At 44.0% G+C, this 12,073-nt stretch overlaps 1 protein-coding gene across 1 annotated transcript in view; it reads left to right on the top strand.

Moving 5' to 3' along the window:
* Positions 1-394: 394 nt before the first annotated feature.
* PHF3 (PHD finger protein 3) overlaps positions 395-12,073 on the top strand; it is a 172,795-nt gene continuing 161,116 nt past the window's right edge. Inside the window, exon 1 of the mRNA XM_073569399.1 lies at positions 395-543. The gene's annotated coding sequence lies outside the window, so the exon portion shown is untranslated. The remainder of the gene's footprint in view (positions 544-12,073) is intronic.

Below are 12,073 nucleotides of genomic sequence, written 5' to 3'. Positions count from 1 at the left end.
CTAGGGGTCGGCCCCCCCAGTGATGTTCTTTTATTCTGTGGATGGGGGATAACCCTATAGATGTATTGTACTAATCCATAGCAAAGGCTTATGGCTTTAGTGGTCTGTGAGGAACATCAGAGTCCCAGGTGTCACCAACTGCAGGGACCAGGAGGAAGAATGACATACACTAGGCTGTAAATCCCAGTCTGTAGCTGACTGTAGGCATAGTAATTAGCCATAATTAAAGGGATGCTAATGATCCATAATTAATGCCCCCACTGTCCCTGTAGGGGACGCTCTCCCCACTGGGTTAGTATGAGTAACACATGACTGTAAGTAACCGCCTGGTGTGTACAGAGGACAGCGGCCCTCACAGGTGACCAGAAGGACAAGACTCGCGTCACTGAGGCGCCACAGCGAGCTCGGGAGCGCGCTAGGGTTCTGGGTGTCACGTGACAGAGTACAGGAGCTCGGGGACGCGCATTCGCTTGCGATTAGCAGCGCGCTGGGTATGAGGCCGTAGACATGAGCAGCTCTTCACCCGTGACCGCCCCCACCACGGTAAGTGGCCCGCTAGCTATTGGGGGCACCCGCACCCCCACGCATCAGGCTGCTCGCGGCGTGAGGGGACTTGTGGCTGAAGTTGCGTGTATGGACAATGTCGCCTGGAAGAACGTAGGCCTTCTCAGATGATATTATGGGCGCAAGTGTGGGGCGTGTTTCGACGGCGGCGGTGTGCGGCCACGGCTTGTTTTCAGTGTCATGTATGCCATGTGCACATGCGTGCCGTGGCCTGTCCTGCATGTGTGCCAGCTCGGGCCTGCACGGGAGCCCGTGCCCATCGGGGGCACAACTTCCACCTCGGTTATTCTGGGGGCTGGCATTGTAAGAAAATCCGATTGGTCAGGCTTCCACCCAATGTGGTAATATGGGGAGGACAAGTAGTGATGGGTTCTGGGGGCAGTGAGACTGTCCGAAGGAGAGGACCTAATCCCCAGGTTTCGGCTGCCAACTTTGGAGGTGGTCTCTTCTAAAATAGCCATTTCCTGTGCAGGAGGGGTTAAAATGCAGCCCTCCTGATGGCATCTGGATGATGCCCCCTACTGGTGACTGCCATCTAATGATCCCCCACACAATCCTCTGAACAGCCTGGCAGCTTCTCTAATCTTTATGGGAAATCTACTTGCTGTTCCTGAGTTATTGAGTTTTCATTCTTACCCTGGAAGGGTACGGCTTTTCTTAAAAGTGGATCCTGAAGGAAAACTCTCCAAAATAGACACAGCCGTATCCAGCCGTTACACAAAAAATCTCTTTGAAAGCTTGAAGGCGATGTGTCCACGATCCAGAAGCCGCAGCACTTTGGACTTAACGTATTATCGCTGCATCCAAAAATTCCCATCCACTATGCTATGACATGCGGCCGCTGCGGGCTTGATGCTGCATAAGTACGCAGCGTCAAAACCGCAGCAATTCCTGAGCATGGGCCTGTTCCCTAAGGGTATGTGCACCGCGCATTTTAGACATCTCCATATCGGCATCCGTTTTTCTTGGAGCTTTTTTTGTCTTCAGAGATTTTTGTCCACCAGCTTTTTATTTTTAACTATATGGAGGCCTGATGCTATCGCGTCGGGAGGGCAGTAATGTCACTCAGGGGGCAGGCTTTGCAGCGTTGAGAATCTCTCCCCCCCATGTACTCACCCACCTATCCACACTCTACTTCCCCATGTGCTGACTTCTCCCATCTGTGCTCTCTTCTTTGACCTGTCTACCCCATGTGCTACCCCTTGTCTGCTGTCTCTCTCCTTCCTGTGCTGTGTTCTCCCCTCATGTGCTGTCCCGTTTGAGCCGTCTCCCCCTTGTACACTGTCTCTTTCACCCCTGTGTCTGACCTTGTACAGAGCATACCACAGCTCCTGGGCAGGGGAGGAAGCTAAAGATAATACTGACATTACAGCAGGAGATCGCAGATACATTTTGTGAGGTAAAATATTGTTTAAAAACAGTCAGTGAAATATTTTACCTCACAAAATGAATCCTCTGTGATCCCCTGCTGTAATGTCAGTATTGTCTTTTGCTTCCTCCCCTGCCCAGGAGATGTGGTATGCTCCTTACACGGTCAGACACAGACAATTATTAAAATGAACTTTCGTTCGTGGGAAATCCCCTTTAATGTGACCGCCTTCCTCTGCCTGTAGACACGTCACGCTTCTGCCGCCAGGATCAGTCGAATGATTCACTGCGCGGAATTCAACATTGCGACAGTGTTCCGCTGGTGGTGCCGCACAACAGGCTGCGTGAGAGTGTGTGTGTGGTACGGCGTATAGTGTGTGTGTGGTGCGACGGTGTTCCGCTGGTGGTACCGCACAATAGGTTGGTACTAGCAGCAGTTTCCATCACTTGGGTGTCCCAATGTGGCGGTCGGTGAACTTCCTGTGCTTGTGGAATTCTGGGATACGGTGACATCTGGGCAGAACAGGAAATGAAAACATTACAAGGCAATTATATAACTAGATAACTCAGGGTCTCATTCACACTAACGTATAAAACACAAACGTGAAGATGAAAATCCTGTACCGGTGGCGGTGTTTTCCATCAGTGTGTCCATTTCAACCATCTGTGTTTTTCATGGATGGATAAAGAAATACTTTACACAGCTTCTTCTATACTTTGTAGTGTTAAGGGCCTGTCACACTAAGCGATATCGCTAGCAAAACTTGTGACGTTATAGCGATATTGCTAGCGACATCGCTATGTCTGATACTTACCTACAACCCGCTCCCCCGCTGCTGATCGCATGAGAACGTTCAGGACTGTTTCTCGTCGTCAGCTTCCTGTGGAGAGACGAGCGTGGAGCCGGGCGGGAGGACGCAGGATCGCCCCGTCTGACAGCTAAGTAGCGACCCCCGACCCCTGCGATGTCGCTGGTGAGATCTGCCTGTGTGGCAGCTCACTAGCGACCACTTAGCGATGTACCAGTGATCCTGACCGCGTCATATCGCTGGTTGGGATCGCTGGTACATCGCTAAGTGTGACAGTACCTTTAACCAGGGACACACACAGACTGGTATTGACTCTTGTAATCAGGGAAAAAAAATGTAGAGGTCTCTGTGTGTTTTGCAACGACACACGGTTCGTGTAAAAACGCGGACATGTGCCGAGCACCATAGATTATAATGGGTACGTACCTGTAGCATCAGTGAAAAAACCCGATACAACACGTACTGGAAACATGGAGATGTGAATGAGGCCTGAGATAGTGGCAGCTTACAGAAAAATGGACCAGTCACTTCTTTTAGCAGCTTCTCAGCATTCACCGTCGGAGCCAGTTAATATAAGTTGTAGAGGGGGAACATGTGCACAGTAAGTCGTTTGACTTTGCTGTGCATGTGTTAATTTTTTTTGTGCTATTTAAAATTGGTTCCAGGCACCTTTGTGTCTCAGAAAAAGGTAAACCCAATTTTTTCATTTTTGTAAGTCGTTTTTTGTTTTTTTTCTTCAAACAGCGAAACATAAGGAAATAATTTTATGTTAGGATACAATTAATCATGCTGAAAAAAAACACGCTGTAAAATTAAAATCCAGAATACTAGGGTGGAATTGCACCTTTTTTTTATCACTTTCACTCCTAGCAGAATTTTTTTTTTCTACCCTTTTTGAAGTACATTAATTTGTAAAGTGAATTCTGCAATTCAGAGCTTTATCTTGGCCCACAAAAAAAGCAAGTTGACAGAAAAAAAAATGAGTTGTAGCTTTTGGAGAAGGGGAGGATAACAAATGCATACACAGGAAAACAAAGAAAAACAGCCTAGTCTTGTAAAGTTTAATCATTGCATAACGTACGGTATATAAGTTTACAACTTTCAATTTTTGGCACATGTAAGTAATAAAAGTATGGCGCACAGTATTAGATATGTGGTGTGGAGCTTCTCAAAACTTCATTATATTTTCAGTACACGATGGAAAAACCGTACCTTAAGGCTATGTGCACACGCTGCGGATTCACCAGCGGATTTTTCAGTGCAGATCCGCAGGTAAAACCGCAGGTAAAGTGACCTGCGGTTTTCCTGCGGATTGGCCAGCGGTTTTCCCCTGCGGTTTAACACTTGGACAATGGAATAGGTGTCAAACTGCAGCGGAATCAGTAGAAAAAATTGACATGTGAATTCTTTCCGCGGATTTAAAACCGCAGCTTTTCCGCAGTGAAAAAAACCGCAGCATGTGTACTGCGGATTGTAAATCCCATAGACTTACATGGTACTGTACACTGTCTGCGGAACTGCTGCGGATCCGCAGGGCCATATCCGCTGCAGATCCGCAGCGTGTGCACATACCCTTAGGCTATGTGCACACGTTGCTGATTTTATGCTTTTTTGCCGCAAAAACGCATACAATAAGCAACCCATTGTATTCAGTGGCATTCCGCACATGCTGTGCTAATGCTGCGTATTTTTCGGCGGTGGAATCGCATCGCGGAAAAATATGCAGCATGCTCGTTGTTTTTGCAGAATTGAGGGGATTCCGCACACATGGGAATGCATTGTTCCGCTTACTTTCCGCATGTGGCTAAGCCCACCATGCGCAAAGTAAGCAGAAAATGTGCGGATGGTACCCAGGGTCTGGAGGAGTCTCTTCTCCAGGCCCTGGGTACCATATCCCTGTTAAAAAAAGAATTAAAATGAAAAATTGTGATTATTCTCACCTTCCGGCGTCCCCCGCAGCGTTCCCAGGCCTTAGCGATGTTCCCGCCAACTCCTGTTCCCAGCGATGCCTTGCGACAATGACCTTTGATGACGTAGCGGTCTTGCGTGATGCTACGTCATCACAGGTCATTGTTGCAAGGCATCTCTGGCAACGGGATTTGCCGGGAGCATCGCTGAGGACTGGGAACGCTGCGGGGGACGCTGGAAGGTGAGAATATCACTTTTTTTATTATTATTTTTAACATTATATCTTTTTACTACTGATGCTGCATAGGCAGCCTCATAGTAAAAAGTTGGTCACACTCGTCATACACTGTGTTTGACGAGTGTGACCAACCAGTCAATCAGTTTTCCAAGCGATGCTACAGATCGCTTGGAAAACGCTAGCATTCTGCAAGCTAATTACACTTGCAAAATGCTAGTTTTTCGCGGGAATTCTGCATGAGAATTTCACGCGAATTTTCCGCCACAGGGAGTTGCGGAATTGCCACGGACATTTCCGCCGCAATTCCGCACGTGTGCACATAACCTCACTTAGCGTTCCCGCAATGAGTTTTTGGTGAATTTTTTGCGTTGTGTATTTTCTAAAGAATACAACTAACCTTTTTTTTACTTAATGAGTTTGAGGAGAAAAGGAAGTATGTAAAACTAGGGATCCAGCTAAAGTATTTATTAACAAACAAGCCAAATTTAATATTTAAAAAGCACATAAGGCTATGACGAATAACAAGATCAGGTTACAATGAAACACGACCTAAACTGTCTGTATGTAATATATACAGTGTTGTTTATATGTATACAACAGTAGTTGAGGATTAGTGCTGAGTGATAGTGCTATGTGCTTACTGGGGGTCTTCGGTATGCTCGAAAAATACATTTGAGACCCACATCTGCATGTCTCGTGACTGCTCTACAGTCACAATACATGCAGGGATGGCCTACAGCCTCCAGGCATGCAGCTGAGGGGACTCAAACATATTTTTCGAGCACGTGGAAGACTCTTAGCACCGCACATGAACTTGCTGGATAACCAGGGCTGTGGAGTCGGTTAGGCCTGTTTCACACTTCCGTTTTTTCAAATCCGTCAAAATCCGTTGTTTTCCGTAAAAAAACGGATCCGCCATTTTTTGCAGGATCCGTTTTTTTTGTCCCATAGACTTCCATTACGGTTACCGCGGATCCGTCAAAAAAACGGATCCGTTTTTAAAAAAACGGATCCGTTTGCATCAGTTTCCGTCAAAAAAACGGAAACGGATCCGTTTGGCGGACACAAAAACGGAAGTGTGAAACAGGCCTAAGCCAAACCTGTGACTCCGACTCCGACTCCTCAATTTCCCTTACACCGACTCCGACTCCGACTCCACGACTCCGACTCCGACTCCCACACATATTGCTTATATTTAAGTGAAAAATTTATTGTAGTACAATGTGAACCTCAGACATTTAATCATTTTTATGATCCAATAATCAAGATATTTAGATAGAACAGAATATATATTGGTGTACTACCCGGTTTTCATTCTTTTTGGTACAGATACGATATGGATAGACAGATATGGATAAATGGATAGATAGAGCAGATTTCTAATCTGCTTTTTGCTATTGAAAACATTATCTATGAGCTCAAAAACCTTTCAGGTGATGCAGTTTTTTAAAAAGATGATCAGCTTTTGCAGCTGAAAAAAGTATCCTCAAAAAACACAGGAAAAACGCTGTGTGTGAATGTAGCCTTAGATCAGGAATATAACAGCCATTTATAGGACATTTCATAACTTTCCCAAACTCCTATGAAAAAATATTCAGCACATCCTGCATTGAATTACTGTACCCAATTTATTATATATTTTAGGAGTCGGAGTCGGTCCATTTTATACCGACTCCAACTCCGACTCCACCAAAATGAGCACCGACTCCGACTCCACAGCCCTGTGGATAACACCTTATCCGAGCACGTTCTCTCATCGCTATTGATATAATCAAACATCTTAATGGCCTAATATAGACGGCCAAGCATGCCATTTTATTAACCCCTTTACTCCCAAGGGTGGTTTGCATGTTATTGCCCGAGCCAATTTTTACAATTCTGACCACTGTCCCTTTATGAGGTAATAACTCTGGAACGCTTCCATGGATCCCGGTGATTCTGACGTTGTTTTCTCGTGACATATTGTACTTCATGTTAGTGGTAAAATTTCATTCATCTAACTTGCGTTTATTTGTGAAAAAAACTGCAATTTGGTGAAAATTTCTCAATTTTCCAACTTTGAATTTTTATGCTCTTAAATCACAGAGATACGGCACACAGAGAACTTAATAAGTAACATTTCCCACATGTTTACTTTACATCAGCACAATTTGGGAACCAAAATTTTTTTTTTGTTAGGAAATTATAAGGGTTAAAAGTTGACCAGCGATTTCTCATTTTTACAACACCATTTCATTTTTAAGGACCACATCACATTTGAAGTCACTTTGAGGGGTCTATATGATAGAAAATACCCAAAAGTGACATCATTCTAAAAACTCAAGGTGCTGAAAACCACATTCAAGAATTTTATTAACCCTTCAGGTGCTTCACAGGAATTTTTTGAATGTTTAGAAAAAAAATTAACATTTAACTTTTTTTCACAAAAAAAAATACTTCTGGTTTAATTTTTTTATTTTACCAAGGGTAACAGGAGAAATTGGACTGCAAAAGTTATTATGCAATTTGTCCTGAGTACACCGATACCTGATATGTGGGGGGGAACCACTGTTTCGGCGCATGGCAGAGCTCGGAAGGGAAGGAGCGCCGTTTGACTTTTTCACTGCAATATTGGCTGGAATTCAGATCAGATGCCATGTCAAATTTGGAGAGCAAAAAAATTATCAAAAATTGATCCAAAAAGGGTATCCAACGGTTAAATCATATATATCCCTACAAATTATCTTTATTGATTAAAAAACCATATGCAGTGGTTCACACCAAAAAAACATGCACAAACAAAAACAAACCGTGTACCAAAATTACAAATTGGTAATTTTGGTACACGGTTTGTTTTTGTTTGTGCACGTTTTTTTGGTGTGAACCATTGCATATGGTTTTTTAATCAATAAAGATAATTTGTAGGGATATATGATTTAACAAGTTTGGAGAGCTCCTGATGTGCCTAAACAGTGGAAACCCCCCACAAGTGACTCCATTTTTTAAACTAGACCCCCAAGGAACCAGGGCTGTGGAGTCGGTAAGCCAAACCTGCGACTCCGACTCCTCAATTTCCCTTCCACCGACTCCACGACTCCGACTCCAACATATATTGCTTATATTTAAGTGAAAAATTTATTGTAGTACAATGTGAACATCAGACATTTAATCATTTTTATGATACAATAATCAAAACATTTAGATAGAACATAATATATATTTATTGGAATACAACTTTAGAACACAAAAAACTGTAATAAATTGTAAATATGTAATATCGATTATATATATATATATATATATATATATATATACACACAGTATATATATATATACAGTGCCTACAAGTAGTATTCAACCCCCTGCAGGTTTGATAAGATGCAAATAAGTTAGAGCCTTCAAACTTCACACAAGAGCAGGATTTATTAACAGATGCATAAATCTTACAAACCAAAAAGTTATGTTGCTCAGTTAAATTTTAATAAATTTTAAACATAAAAGTGTGGGTCAATTATTATTCAACCCCTAGGTTTAATATTTGTGGAATAACCCTTGTTTGCAATTACAGCTAATAATCGTCTTTTATAAGACCTGATCAGACCTTATCTAGGTTCTTTGGGTGTCTCATGTGGACTTTAATCTTGAGCTCCTTCCACAAGTTTTCAATTGGGTTAAGGTCAGGAGACTGACTAGGCCACTCCAACACCTTGATTTTTTGCCTCTTGAACCAGGCCTTGGTTTTCTTGGCTGTGTGCTTTGGGTCGTTGTCTTGTTGGAAGATGAAATGACGACCCATCTTAAGATCCTTGATGGAGGAGCGGAGGTTCTTGGCCAAAATCTCCAGGTAGGCCGTGCTATCCATCTTCCCATGGATGCGGACCAGATGGCCAGGCCCCTTGGCTGAGAAACAGCCCCACAGCATGATGCTGCCACCACCATGCTTGACTGTAGGGATGGTATTCTTGGGGTTGTATGCAGTGCCATCCAGTCTCCAAACGTCACGTGTGTGGTTGGCACCAAAGATCTCGATCTTGGTCTCATCAGACCAGAGAACCTTGAACCAGTCTGTCTCAGAGTCCTCCAAGTGATCATGAGCAAACTGTAGACGAGCCTTGACATGACGCTTTGAAAGTAAAGGTACCTTACGGGCTCGTCTGGAACGGAGACCATTGCGGTGGAGTACGTTACTTATGGTATTGACTGAAACCAATGTCCCCACTGCCATGAGATCTTCCCAGAGCTCCTTCCTTGTTGTTCTTGGGTTAGCCTTGACTCTTCGGACAAGCCTGGCCTCGGCACGGGAGGAAACTTTCAAAGGCTGTCCAGGCCGTGGAAGGCTAACAGTAGTTCCATAAGCCTTCCACTTCCGGATGATGCTCCCAACAGTGGAGACAGGTAGGCCCAACTCCTTGGAAAGGGTTTTGTACCCCTTGCCAGCCTTGTGAACCTCCACGATCTTGTCTCTGATGGCCTTGGAATGCTCCTTTGTCTTTCCCATGTTGACCATGTATGAGTGCTGTTCACAAGTTTGGGGAGGGTCTTAAATAGTCAGAAAAGGCTGGAAAAACATGTGAAGCTCATTGTTCTTTGTGCCTGAAATACTTCTTAATACTTTAGGGGAACCAAACAGAATTCTGGTGGTTTGAGGGGTTGAATAATAAATGACCCTCTGAATAAACTTTTCACAATTTACAAAAAAAATTAAACAAAGAAATAACATTCTTTTTGCTGCAGTGCATTTCACACTTCCAGGCTGATCTACAGTCCAAATGTCACAATGCCAAGTTAATTCCGAATGTGTAAACCTGCTAAATCTACAGGGGGTTGAATACTACTTGTAGGCACTGTGTATAACACTATGTAATAAACTATGTAAGTGGCAAAAAACAGTTTTCAACAAAAACATACTAAATAACATTTGTGCAGTCTATGAATTTGTTCTAAGAAATAGAATTGCCTCCATCAGATCCTCCTTCATAGATGACCTAAAATCTGACCTAATAATTTTAAGGCCAGAGAACAACCTCTCTACACTAACTTGAGTTGGAGGCAAAGCCGTAACCACATGGGCAACATCTCTAAAAATTTCCAAGTATAAAGGAATTGCCTCATGCACAGTCAGTTTTGATGAACGGTTGAATTTTTCTTTGAGAGCAAGTGAAACATTTTGCTGAAATATGGTCAATCTGCTTGCTATAGGAGACGGAGTGAAATCTTTTTCCTTGCAGCAACGCTTTGCCTGCTCCATTTCATCCAAATACTTGTCAAATTCAAACTCCTCATCTGATGAGGATGAAGATATGGCAGCAGTAGTAGCACAGTCAGGATTCAAGTCCTCTTGCGCCTGGCAGTCCTCCTGTAGGCCACTCATCCTAACTGCTACCTCAGTCAGAGCTTCTTTTCCTTTAGTAAGCTGTTGATCATCAAGCAATATACGATGACTGGGGTCCACATAAACAGCTGCCAGAAAAATTTTATTTTCTAATAGCTGTGTCTCTCTCCGTTTCATTGAAGCAGAAATGCCATCTGCGATTAAATCTCCTCTTTGGGACAGGCAATATAGCAAGTTCCTCCACTCCCTTATGAAAATGCCAAGAGTTAAATCCTCAGCTTGTAATTTTTTTAGTCACGGTAAATAGGTGATTAAGCAATTCCTTCATTTCAGCCACCTGTGTCCATTGACCTTCATTTAGGGTTACCTGAGGGTTCGCCATATCTGTAAGAAACGGTTTTAGCCAGGATCAAAACTTGGGGCGGGCAGAACCTCATACTGTTCCGCAGAATCTCATACTGCACACCTCAGCTGCTGCAGAACCTTATACTGCACACCCTTACACTTGAAAATAAAGCCTGCACCTTAAGATGTGGTGAATGCAGTCTATTTATTCCAACTATCAATTGATGTTGATGTGTTACTGAAGACGAGCAATGCCTGTCCTGGGCGTCCTTTTGGGCAGCTATGAGGTGTACCTGACTGGTGCTAAAAAAAAGGAGTGTTAAGGGCCTGTCACACTAAGCGATATCGCTAGCAATATCGCTATAACGTCACTGGTTTTTGTGACGTTATAGCGATATTGCTAGCGATATCGCTATGTCTGATACTTACCTCCAACCGCTCCCCCGCTGGTTATCGCTGATCGCGCGAGAACGTCCTGGACCATTTCTCGTCGTCAGCTTCCTGCTGGGGCTTCCTGCTGTGGAGACGAGCGACGCGTGGACGCGGGCGGGAGGACGTCAGGGTCGCCTCGTCTGACAAGTAAGTAGCGACCCCCGACCCCTGCGATGTCGCTGGTGAGATCTGCCTGTGTGGCAGCTCACTAGCGACCACTTAGCAATACACCAGCGATCCTGACCGTGTCATCGCTGGTCGGGATCGCTGGTGCATCGCTAAGTGTGACAGTACCTTTAGTCTGTGTGCTACCCGGCTTTCATTCTTTTTGGTACAGATAAGATATGGATAGACAGATATGGATAAATGGATAGATAGAGCAGATTTCTAATCTGCTTTTGCTATTGAAAACATCTATGAGCTCAAAAACCTTTCAGGTGATGCAGTTTTTTAAAAAGCTGATCTGCTTTTGCAGCTGAAAAACGTATCCTCAAAAAACGCAGCAAAAACGCTGTGTGTGAATGTAGACTTAGATCAGGAATTGAACAGCCATTTATAGGACATTTCATAACTTTCCCAAATTCCTATGAAAAAATATTCAGCACATTCTACATTGAACTACTGTACCCAATTTATTATATATTTTAGGAGTCGGAGTCGGACCATTTTATTCCGACTCCACCAAAATGAGCTCTGACTCCACGACTCCGACTCCACAGCCCTGGGGAACTTATCTAGATATGTGGTGAGCACTTTGAACCCCCAAGGGCTTCACAGTTTATAACGTACAGCCGTACAATTAAAAAATCATATTTTTTCCACAAAAATGATCTTTTCACCCCCAATTGTTGTTTTCCCAAGAGTAGCAGGACCCCAAAAGTTATTGGGCAATTTGTCCTGAATACGCTGATACCCCATATGTGGGGGTAAACCACTATTTGGGAGCATGGCAGAGCTCGGAAGGGAAGCAGCGCCATTTGACTTTTTTGGCTTGGATCGAGATTGGACGCCATGTCGCGATGGGAGAATGGAAATACCGTATTTTTCGGACCATAAGACGCACTCCCCCCCCCCCCCCCTCCCCCAAATTTTGGGGGA

This window comes from Dendrobates tinctorius, unplaced genomic scaffold (genome assembly GCF_039654945.1).
Source record: "Dendrobates tinctorius isolate UK_male_01 unplaced genomic scaffold, ASM3965494v1 ptg000024l, whole genome shotgun sequence".
Classification (NCBI taxonomy): domain Eukaryota; kingdom Metazoa; phylum Chordata; class Amphibia; order Anura; family Dendrobatidae; genus Dendrobates; species Dendrobates tinctorius.
This window is presented reverse-complemented; position numbering and strand designations above follow the sequence as displayed.